General features: G+C 36.9%; 1 protein-coding gene across 5 annotated transcripts in view; it reads right to left on the reverse strand.

The window, feature by feature from the left end:
• The window catches only part of LOC120948467 (band 7 protein AGAP004871), a 69904-nt gene that overhangs the window by 45946 nt on the left and 11171 nt on the right, over positions 1–12787 (reverse strand). The window lies entirely within an intron of this gene.

Raw genomic sequence — 12787 nt, forward strand, 5'->3', positions numbered from 1 at the left:
TATAATCAATTATTACATTTATATTCATTCTTTTAATTCTATAAAACTCTACGAACAAATCGTGTCTATACTTATGTCGTAAACAGTCATGAGAAAAAAACATATTTTCAGCTCTTCTAAACGATTACTCGCAAAAGCGACCAGATAAAATGTCGTTCTTACTCTTGAAATCCATATGTTACACCTGTCACCGACAGCCAAACATATTATCTTTCTTATTATACCTATACTTTATAACCCATTTCTCTTTTAAAAAAACAAGCTCCTTGCAGCACAAAAAAAAGTTTGACGTTTATCGATAGCTCCTTACTGAGAAAATGCGAACAAAACAGAAAGCAGAAGAAATACTAACACAACCGTAATTTCAGTTCAGTACCCGAACGAAGTGAAATGGAAGTAAAATTCATCATCTGCTGTCATAATTGCGTTCCGATGCCAGACTGTTCTGCCAGTCCGACCGACGGAATTGAGCATCCGTTCTTTGTGAAGGTGCTAAGTGTAGGAAACTGTGCCGGAAACGCATACTCTGGCGGTGACTCGCCGTATAAAACGAAACGGAAGAAGAAGCGTGGTAAATGTTTCCTTCGGTAGCCTTCGTCGTTCAGTGTGAGATTTTTCATTCAATTTTGTTTTGTTTTCATAGAATCTTTACAGAGAGCAGGCTGCTAAAGGTTCTTCAAAGAATGGTGATTGGAAAAATATGAACCATCAGATAAAACAACAAGGGCAAATTTATAACCGATCCTTTAAATAATCTGATTGCTATCAGACCAAGCAGGTGGCTTTACGGAGGTATATAATATTTGAAAAAAAAAAATTTAATGTAGTGGATACATCATTTATCTATGCATCATCTACTAAAGCAAACACTTTTAAATTTACTTAGAATGAGTATAATAGACACTACAATAGATTATATAGACATTTAACGATTAAACTATAAGATCCACGCAGATGGATTAATTTCGAGCTCGGCTCAATCATAAATCACGTAAAGGTCATTGACTTCATAACGTTACTAGTGAATTAATGTCAATCATTATCGAGTGATGAAACTTACACTTTTAGTATTACTTTCGATTACAGCTCGATTATTACTTCACAACTCATGTTAATTGAATGTCTTTAAAAGGTCAAATTTTGTTTGCACAGCTCCATTAACGTGATCTATAATCTATTGCATTTACATGAGCTGGTGTTGTGTAAGATGTGCTAGTGGTATACATTATATATGAGAAGCTTCACACGGATTAGAGTTCATTCTAAGCCATAAAACATGAAACATTATAAAATTAAAAGTAAAAATATAACACGAACAAATAAATATAATTTTGCTTATTTTTTAGTACTCTAATCCTTCCTGAATCATCTACCACGTACGCGTCAAACTTTGTATACGTCGCAATGAGTGTCTGGCTAATGTGCCAAGAAATAAATCGTCTAGCTAACCTGACTGCGCTAAAGAACAGCAAACAACGCAACGAATGGCGGTGCAGTAACAAAAAAAAACAGGGAAACTATCGATTTTCTCATCACAACTGCTACGGGTAATCATTTATCAGCATCGTTCGACCTGCTCGTTTAGCCACTTGAAGAAAACGTGTAACACGTTATGCCGCTATGAGGTGATGCAAGGAATGCGTTGACAAAAGTAAGCTTAAGCAAAAGAAAATGAGGCTGCAGGAAAATGCCCATCTCATTCAACGTGATTCGTCAATCATTTTTGGACAGTAAAAGAAAAAAAACATCCATCTAGCCTTCACGAAGGAGGCACGCTTCAGATGATAAGGCTGGTGGTACGCTTATCAAAGAGCCGTGCCAAAACGAACAAATGATGTATTGATGCATGGGAAAAAATTAAGTAATTGATGACAAAATTTATGATTAATTAGGCGAAAAATGAGCTCTGCTTAGAAAAAGCATGGCACGCACCGAATAGAACAACAAAATATGCCATTACTAACAATACATACAAGTAAATAGTACCAGAAGGATATATTTGTCAATATGTTTGTCCTTTTTACATAAATAGATGTTTTTTTATACTTGGGTATTGCATACACATTTAAGTTATTTATGAACTTTTAACACTTTTTTTAGTTCTTTATTAACTTCATTTCCATTTCAAATACATTGCTTTTATAACATTATTACTCTTCCAGGACCTTAACATGAAATCACATACTACTGTAATCTATATTGAAAGTTTGCCCAAAGTTTTGCTATTTTGGTTTGCAAAGAAATCTTAAAGGTCTATAGAGTGCAAGGGAATAAAACTACCACAACAGAATTAAATATTTACAGACAATGAAATGCGTAACAAACTGGGGAAAATGGTAGGATGGAATGAGTGCTGTACGCCAGAGTTTGGTCTTCTCCATTTAAGCTGCCAGATATCAAGATCTGGAATCTCGAGAGAACACACACTCTTGGCAGAGCAGTGAAAGAGATAAGATATTGTTACTGTGGTACATTCATTCTCAATTCAAAACAACACAATGCAAGCGGAAACACTCCCTGCCTCTAGATGACCTTGGGGACATGTTGAAATGAGATTGTAGGGCTTAAGATAAAATGGAAGAATAATCATCCGCCAAATTTGGCAAGCATCTGTGACCATGCTCCCAGAGGACTTGAATGAATGGTGGCTGGGAATCCGTTTCTTTTGTGAAACACAATTAACGAACTGAAGTAAACGACTACTTAGAACGCCATTAGCCCGCGCTTGGATCAAGCAAGTATTTCAAGCAAAGGTTTCGTGGTACGTTTACTACAAAGACTTTAGAACACGAGAAAGAAAAAAAGAGCGTGACATATAGTATTTCCTCAATGATATGTCCCGTAAGAAAGATGGCTAGACTATCGTATATTTCGGTCGTTCGAATTTAGTCTCGCATCCATAAATCAATGGCACATGCACATTGTTCCATGGATACAACGCTGAAGACATCATAGAGTAGGTGTGTGCGGAACTCCATTCAGAGCCGCTGCTAGTTGTCGGTATAATAAAACACCACCATTGACGTACATATTGACAAATTGAATACACCAGAGTAGATAGATTTATTCGTTTTGCTCTGTCAACGTTGTGCTGTGATCAAAATAACAATGTTTTGCAAAATTCAGTCACCAATGCATTTTTTTTTCTATTCGAAATGAGAATATTACTGCAGACTTTTTTACGTCAAATATTATGCAGTATTTTGAGGCTGAATTGATTGAAATCTCAGCCTAGTGTTGACGTGATTTCAATATAGAACTCTCAAACTGTAAGCAACAGATCAACATAGTTAGGAATCACATTAACTGAAAATATAAGCATAATTTTGCGCAGTTAACTTATGATTGTAACTGTAAATAGAACTGTAAATAAGAAGTGACAGTTCAGTTTTGTTTGATTATAAGTTATCAAAAAGAAAAATTCTTTTTTGATAACTGGATCCATTACACAAACTCTCTGTATAAAATGTCCATCTCTTAATCTAAGGTCACCATTTTACTATGCTAGCAACTTTACACAATTCTCATATTCAACATTAAGTAACCACTTTGCTGTACGGAATGGATTTGTGATAAAGGTCTGTCTGTTTCAGATTTGAATACCAGCAGCCACCAATGCAAAATGCAATGCTACACATGAATCTCGTATTCTAAACGAATTGGCCAATCTGTTCCATTCTGTATTCGTTCCTAGCTCCCCATACCAGTAGGTGGCAGCAACAACTACAAAAAGCAGCGCAAGCATGAGGCAGTCAGTATTCAAATAGATAGCAAGTACCATCGAAACGACATAGCAGATTCGAGAACCATTATTCGACATGAGACACCGTAGAGAATGCAGTCCGTTGGCTTCTCCGCAGATTTAAACGCAATGTCCAAAAGCCGGGCATATAGAACAAGCTTCAAAGCTTCGGGCATGGTGCTCAAGTTGGCTAATAAAAAGGATAAACTGTGTTGCGGGGATAGTACCTTTCTGTTGAATAATGCATTCGTAATGTGATAATGAATTTTAATTATGAACCAAGATTGCTTCATTATAATCAGGATGCTCGCAGACGAATCACTCATCTACATACACATGATCGTAAGTGGACGGCGGCAGAAATTCATTTACTACACCAAATGTTACGCAGGACGATGGTTGTTTAATTCACGCTGTTGAATCTGCGAAACTGCAGTAACCTTTTATTTTATGGTAACACTGTTTTGCATCCCACTATAAGGAACGATTAAAGATGTATCATGAACAACGATAAATATTTAAAAAAACATTTTTTTTTATAGCAATAAAAATTGCTGCAGGAACTTGTTACAACTATGACTAACAAACAAAATTATCGGTACATTATAATCACTACACGTTAAGTACTGTGAATTTTAAACGTTATAAAATTTTATGTTTTTTTTATATGTTTAAATTATGAGCCTTTTTATATTAAACTCACTCAATCACAAAGTATCAAAAGCAGTGCGAAGCTTTGCATTCACCTCGTCACTTCAAATCCAGAGCTTATCTAAGCAATTTGAGACAAGTTCCTCTGCTTCAACTATTCTATAACTATCTAACTAATTTGATTGATAAAACAGAGGATCAATTGTTCTCTGAAACCATAAAAGGTAACGAAGACATGTGTTACTTTTTGATTGGTGGGGCCTTTCATGATACACCAGCTTTTCTATATGGAGTTTGACAGTTGGCGGCTGAAATCATGTCAACATTCCATACAAAATCACGTACAAAACTAGCCTGCAATTTTTAGCCTAGTTTAATTTAACCTCAAAGTTAGAATTAGATTCGAGTACGTACTCGAAAAAATGTCAAAACAAGGTCTAGTTTTCATTTCAGAGATCAGGTGGTGGAATCTAGAATCAAAGTGTATGTAGTCCAGGTGGTCTCATAGCCTGTTTGATCGTCACTTTTTGACAGTACGGGTGAAAACTTTAGCTCAAACATGCTTTCTTGATAAATACACAAAACACTCTTAAAATCTTCATTCAGAAGCAGAAGCGATAAAAATCAACCTTCTAAATACAAACACCTCGGAATAATCCCACCTGTATATTCACCCACTTTGATAGCTGCTCGAAAAATGCTATATAATGCAAACAGCTGACAGGCTGAAATCTCAGCCTACGATCTTAAAAAGGAAAGGGGCCCATTATTTATTATGATTTTTTTTGAATAATGTTTCGATTTCAATTGAATTTAGATAAAAGTATGTTAGTAACTTTACAGAAATTTAGTATCATATGCAATTTCCATATTATTATTTGCATTTCCATATGTAGTATCTGGAAAATATAGGATTCCCAGCAACAAGGATGCATGAAGGATGACTCTTTGGATGGTGTTTTATATAATTTGTCCATCTCAATGATGTGAAATGGTTTAAGATGCGGCATCTAACAATACTTCTAACAGGACATTGAATCATTTTCAGTTCAGATTGTTAAACTTTCAGTTTTTTATTAATTTAATTTTCTTTGCCAACAAAATTCTTTTCTTGCCAGGTTGAATTTTGTTGAGCAACACACATATTTTTCGTTAAACATTATCTATATTATTTTAGATCTATTACACCTATTAGTATTTAGTTTATTCTTCATACTGTTGACAACTTTTATGATCTGCAAGTACAACAAGTATTTCAAGAGCTTTAATTTGTACAAAGAGTTGACAAAACCTTTCCATCAGTGTTTGATATCATTTACGGATGCATGTTTCAACTGTGCCATGCTGTGTTCGGTACTGTTTGCTTATCGCATACAGTACCATTACGAACTGTTTGGTAGATGAAGTGAGAGAACAAAGATCAACATTCAACTGCCGGAAATATAGGTCAGCAATCACTTTTGTTTGGTCCCCAATGATATGCTTTTATCAAGGTCGATTGTTTTAGATCGTTTTATTGAAAGCATTGAAAACGTTGCATATTAATGAATTCATATTAACATTCTAAACGAACATACAGTGGTTTCCAAGTCACTTTCGAATGTGCACATAATTATTCCCCACCTCCAAGATATTTTTCAACAGCTATCAAATTGTAAATTTGCTTCATAATGAAATTTCAGTTTTTACACATAATTTTCAACACATCATAAAGAAATGTCAAACTCAATCTAGCTTGAGACGTGTTGAAAATCATACTCAAAGTCCATATAATACAGAGGTCGATGCATAGCTCGATTTTGGTCCACCATTTTGAAAGCTTATTTTTGACAGTTAGATGAAAAAGCGTTCACAAACGATTCCAAACAACCATACACTTTTTAGGGCTAATTGTGCATTTTGTGCTCAAAACTTAGTTTAACTATACATTTCTTTCTCATGAACGTGGCATGGAGTAGTTTTTTCAGTAATTCATCACTTAATAATGTCCACAATCAGAAATCTGGCTTCTTAGCTTTGACCCTCTTGAGCTGCACAAGATTTCGTCGTAATTTTGGGCACTGATCTTGTTGTAATTGATAATTTCACTATAATTCTATCTTTTCTTGATATTCGTCTACTTTTTTAAGTATAATATTACAAACAAACGATGTAAAAATGACCGAAAATGCATTCAGACCACTGCATGCACAACAACTAAAACCTCAATGTATGCTACGATGAAACTATTGAAGCTTTTTCATCCAGCTGTCAAAACTTTCCCACGCTTTTTGATCAAATGTTCTGGATGACTCGACCTCTGTATTATATAGACTTTGATCATACTGAAGAAATAAAAAAATATTAAGATGAAAATTAAATGTCAGATTGGTGTGGAATAACATTTTGCACGCGGTGAAAAACAATGTTTACATTCTAACTGTCTTGAAAAACCCAGGAAGTGTTGAAAATCATGCTGAAGAAATTAAAAATTATTTTGAAGAAAATGAAATATCAGAGTGATGTGGAATAACATTTTGCTCGTGACGAAAAACAATGTTTACACTTGAAATTGACTTACAAAACCCTGTATAATTTATCCATTTTCATGACACATAGTGCCTCTTAAATTAACGTAACAATTGATAACCTTTATCATGCATCCACAGATGCCTGAAAACTTGAAAACTTAAAAAAAATCGAAGCTTTTCAACAATGCCCTTAGAAAGAGCAGAAAACAAGAAAAACCAACTCCTACTGCTCAATAGGCAATCTCGAGTGAGTTGCAAGAACCTAGCTGTACTGCAAACGCAATCAGCTTCTATATGAGTCACTTTTTTACAACCAAGCACTTTAGCAAAATGGGCTTCCACCCAGCGAACCGTATCGCCCTTTACAGGTCAATACACTTTCGTACGCTTCATAATGCACGGGATAATTGACGTTAGTGAACGATTGAATGCTATTATGTAGTTAAGCCTCGATGGTTCGAATGTAATCTGCGATGTTTACGCTAGAATTGGTATTTGAGATGATTCAATCTTGTTTGGGACGCTATTTACCTCGAAGGCAAATCTTGACTGGTAAGTTCACCTGCAAGCAGAACAATTAATGAATTTAAAAGTTCATGCATGGTATATAGCTATGTAGTTGTGTGGATTAGATTTAAGTTAGGCAGCTAAAAATATGTTTATATTACATTTTACATAATTCACTTTTCAATCATTTTAAAAGCTCCAATTTTTAATAGTTCTAATTTCCTCTTGTTATATTATTCTTAAAAGTGTCACGTATTACCTTTCAAAACTAAATGGAACAGGATGTTGTTTACCAACTTCCCTGTATTGGTACCATTAAAGCCACCACAAAACCACTGTAACCATAAACCGATTTCCGACCTCCACTTCAGGTTGATTGTTCCCGGCGGAATGTGTAACTTTCGCTAAGCTAGTTTCTCTTTCATTTTTATTTTCTATCAATTCCTTCATTCTCTTCCTTTCCTTTTCATCTAATTTCGAGCGAAGCTTATTTTCTTTACCAAACAACTTTGTTTCAACCACCTCGCTGCTGAAAGATTTCGTTTCCAGATAGAAGCAACACCAACATCAGTGTACCGGAAGCGATGCCCCCAGAACTGTTCCGGTCGCGTCTCGTAACGTAAAACATTCTGCAAAGGATAGCTTTTCTTTCAACCAATCGGAGACACAAGCTTTCCAGTCCGGGAATGTGTTTTCCTTGATGGGGAAAAACTTTTTTCCTACCCTCCCTTTCGAATCTCTCTGTGGATGTTCGTATTGTCATAGCTAACCCTCGTACGTACGGCGTCGTAGAAATCGTAAGTCGAAACCACTAATCCAACGACCCACCGAGCACCTTTTGCCCGGACCCGGAAGCACGGAATGTAAAAACCAACGGAAAAGATTTCAAAACTTATTTACAGTAAATTGCAACTTGTCGGAAGCGCCGTGACACTCTGATTAAAAGTAAATTGTACTCTTTGTTTTAGGGCACTATCCATAACCTCCGGCATTTTTGTTTTCCTTTTTCCACAAAAGACTGCTTTTTTGCCTTGTCTGAAGGTACGCGGAATGGATAATGGTGCCTCGGATCGCGTTATCGACAACGGAGTAAAACTTGCCGGAGGCAACTTTTTCGTTCCATCAAGATAAATGATTCGGACTGATACGAGCGCCCAATGGCACCCGATATTTAACGACAAACAACAAGTAGACAATAATAGCTGCCGGTGCTGGGGTATTAATCAGCGAGACTTTAGCAATGACTTTATTCTCGCTTTCTCGAGGAAAGTTTTTCGATTCCCATTTTCCACTTTCAACGAGCAGTTGTGTTATGGAGCAGACAGTAGACAGAGTTTGTAACTCGTTGTAAGCGTAAGCTACCATTCGTTTGAGTTCATTTGTTTTGTCTGCTTAGCATTTATAATTTTAATCAATCATTACATTCCATTGAACTATTCCATTTTACCTACAAAGTCACGGGAAACGACAAGGAATTATGTAGCGTATAATCGAAACTTAGTATTATGATACGATATTTGTAAGCAGGATTGCTAAGAAGTTGAAAAGTTACCATTAAATTACAGTTTATGTGTGGGTTGGTTTTCGTTATATTTGTATCCCGAACGTATACAGGAATATTAAAGTGTGGCAGCTTTAATCCCATTTCACTTGAACAGTCACTCAAGACTGCTACAACAAGGCGTTTTTTTATATTCGAGCACTAGGGAGGCAGAAAATATTCTTTGGCTCTCTATATTTGTAAAGAAACCCAAAAATCAATCCCAACCTTTCCCAGCCGCAAGGATCATGAAGCTATGATAGTAAAAATAAACTTTTTTGCTGCCAATGTAAATGCTTCATACAAGAAACTTTTACACTACACCGAAAGGGACTAACGCCTCCTTTAACTTTTACTTTCAGCCATAGCTTCTTATTGAGCCACAAATCAAAGGGTAGATGCAAATTAGAACATCTCTAAATTGCACAGCTCCACGGTCTCGCAGGCCACACGAAAAGGTCGGGAGCCCCCCATTTATGCGATGTACACTAAACTGCCCGTTTGTTAAATGGTTTGCTCCGGTCGTCATTATTTTTTCCTTGCTCTGTTCCATAAGATGATGCGCTGGATGCCTGCCGTAGAACTACATTACCAGTTCAGCAAAGCGTAACGAATGCCATCATCCCAAGATGGTTGACTAGTACAAACTTCATACATATTGTTACCGTATACTGTTGCTGTACATGTACGCTAAGTAAACATAGTTCAAGATTTCATACAAGCTATATAATTGCATATAATCCATAAACTGTTTCTTCTTGTTTCAAATAATAAGTTTTTAAAACTGTAAGGATGATATTCGATGATTGAAAACCATTGAGCTCGGAAAGTATAGTATGTATAGCAAAAACAAACAATCAACAAATTTCCCTTTCTTTTACAATCAGTACTGTACAGTAATGTGCAGTTTTAATGTATCATATGAATAATCGAAATACAAAACAATGGTCATTATCTCACCAGACAGCAATCAAGCGTTACAGGCGTTTCAAGCGACAGACAACTGCCTCATCCCGATCGCTACGCGAAACTTCATCAACCGTCCAGAATGGCCCGTTTTATGGGCGCTAATGTTTACAGCGCACAATTTGCACCGGTCGGGAAATTCAATTTGAGCCCCGCTTTTTAATATGTTGTTGTGTGGCAAGCTCAAACAATAGCATCATCTCATAGTATATCATCAAAACAAAATGAGGAAAAAACCGAGAATGAACGTATAGACAAACAGTGAAAGTGATGAAGATAATAGAGTAAATAAAGCCGAGGGAAGTAAATGGTTTTGCTTTGGTACGATTTCTCATTTTGGGCTTTAGAATGAAGGGCCAACTTATGAATTAAATTACGAAACTGAACTTGTGTGAGTCTTTATTTATTCAGCAAACACTTTGACAAAGCCATTTATACGCAGTTCAGAAGTTGGTGTTTCAATTGTGTTCTTGTAGGAAGCATTATATTACACAGACGGTCGCTACAAAAGAACACTAAATTCAAATTCGTTATTATGTCCAGTCCAACATGCACTGCACGTCCACACAATTGGATTATTTGTTCATCTACCTTCCACCGTACATCGGAGAGCTCTTGTTCGAGTGTATTTCGAACCGAGAGTCATTAATCAATGTTGTGCGAAAACGTGTGTATCCTAGACCACGTAAACCTCTTATCACTTCTCCCCCCCCAATTTGGAAGCGCTGATATATCCGTGCACGTAAAACGGTCGCTCGTGCGTGATGGTATTAGAGACATCGTCCAAATTCTTTCGCTTTCCCCATACAAATGAAACACCATGCGCCTCCATTAGACACGAATTACCAGGCTTCTCCATCATGGGTTGATTTGATTATACACCAAGTAGGAAACTTTCTCCACGAAAATAAAGCGTATCCCGCAAAGATAGCACGGGATACGGTTTCACTTAGCTGTCTCACTTTCTGTCTCACCTTCACTGGTTCCAATTAATGTTCCCAGGATTACGAAAATTAGTTTATCTGGAAAATCATAAAAACAACAATAATTTGCTGGTCTTGGAGGAGTGCACCGCCACCTTTCATAATGGTGTTTTTGTGTAGCTACAGCTATACATTCTATCATCTAAAAGCACCTCTAAATGTTGGTATGCTTTAGGGGTTTCCCGAGAGTTTTGCCCGAGCCTAATGCTGCCGCGGTATTTCTATAAATTTTCCACATTTTTGCTACCTTTTCCAATCGCGCCAACACACCAACGGGCTCGTTTTCATAATTAAAAGCCCCTTCCACGGTCAAATTACTACCCGCACTACCCTTGATAGCAGATGGTATTTTACCCAGGTCAACTGGGTTTGCGACACACAGAACGCCAAAGTACGGGAAAAGCCAAAAACCTGCGGTATACTCGGTTCCTGTGAGATAATTAATCAACTTTAGTAGTAATTACGTAAATCCTTCTGGGCAAGGCCTGTGTACGTTCTCAAACCCTTCACGGATGAAGCTTAAAAGCCCATCGAGATCGGTTTCTTACGCAGGCGGAGGATATGTATGATGGCAAATAAATTTTGAATTATGAGTTTGACCTTAAACCGGGGTTAGTGTTTACGATTTTATTTCGCTAAAATTGTTATGTTAATCTAGACCAAAGGTTTCACTCCACCTACAATGCCTATATTAGACATTGTATACATTGTACTATTAATAGCAATATTCTTGAGTAAATGTTTCAGTCGTATTTTTTTCTTGATTCAGACTCATTTCACGTACTACAGAACATTATATTTACTGTTTATTGCTTTTTGTTGCTTTATTTTACTTAGTCTAAAACTACCTTAGATATGTAGAGTGTAGAGTCCATCATGCCGGTTATATTTATTTTACTACCTGAAAAGCATTGGTCAAATTCTAGTACTCCCAGACGCGCATCAACCGTTACGCAAAATAAGTGGCCGCTTAGGGCTCTATACTCACAAGCGGGTCCGAAAAACTGGCCCCTCCTCCTGTCCAGACAAAAGCAAATTTTCATCTCGATACCTCTCCGGTAGAGAATCCTTCAATCAACCTTTCTGCTGGACACTTCAGCAGGGTCTACATTAGTCTGGCCGCTAAGGAGCTCTACTCACGTTCTTCTGCCATTACTCGCCATTGAAAATAAAAATAAATACTTTATGTCCTACGTCATTATTACAGACGAACGATATCAAGATATGATAAATGATATAAAAAACAGGTATCCAACTCGATCTGGAATCGGCTTGCAACCTGTGAAATGTAGGATTTATTTATGATTTCTTTTATTCCTCATTGCTTGCATATATGTGCCGCTAGGCAAACAAAAGCATGATCAACTTTTTGTTCTATTTATCAATGGGGATTACATTCTTTTCACAATATATCTTCCGACCACGGGGTAGCCAGTAGAATCATAGGAAACCCCAAACGTCGAGAGATCCAGCTGTCGCAGTGCACCGAGTTCGAAGCCAACGCTGCCAGTGCAAGGCTCGTTCGCAAACTGGTGTTACAATTTTGTTTACGACGCTTACGTCCAGGGCATGTGGGACTGTGCACTATCTCAAAAGGATACTGTATACATACTGCCATGCTGAATGTGGGTGGGTGCAAATTTTACTGACCATACCATACTCGGTAAACAGGGTTAGTGGTGCAAAATCGCTGCCTAGTGGTTTGGGTGAAAAATTTGCGCTATTTTTCACACATGTTTTGCATGTGCATCAACGGCCCCAGCCATTGTCGGGAAAGGATGGAATTTTAAACAGTTGATTTATTATAGTTGAAATATCTGCCATGCACAGAAAACTAAAAGTACACTAACCAATATTTTATAGCTAAAATTATAACATTTGGTAGCTT

This window comes from Anopheles coluzzii, chromosome 2 (assembly GCF_943734685.1).
Source record: "Anopheles coluzzii chromosome 2, AcolN3, whole genome shotgun sequence".
Lineage (NCBI taxonomy): Eukaryota > Metazoa > Arthropoda > Insecta > Diptera > Culicidae > Anopheles > Anopheles coluzzii.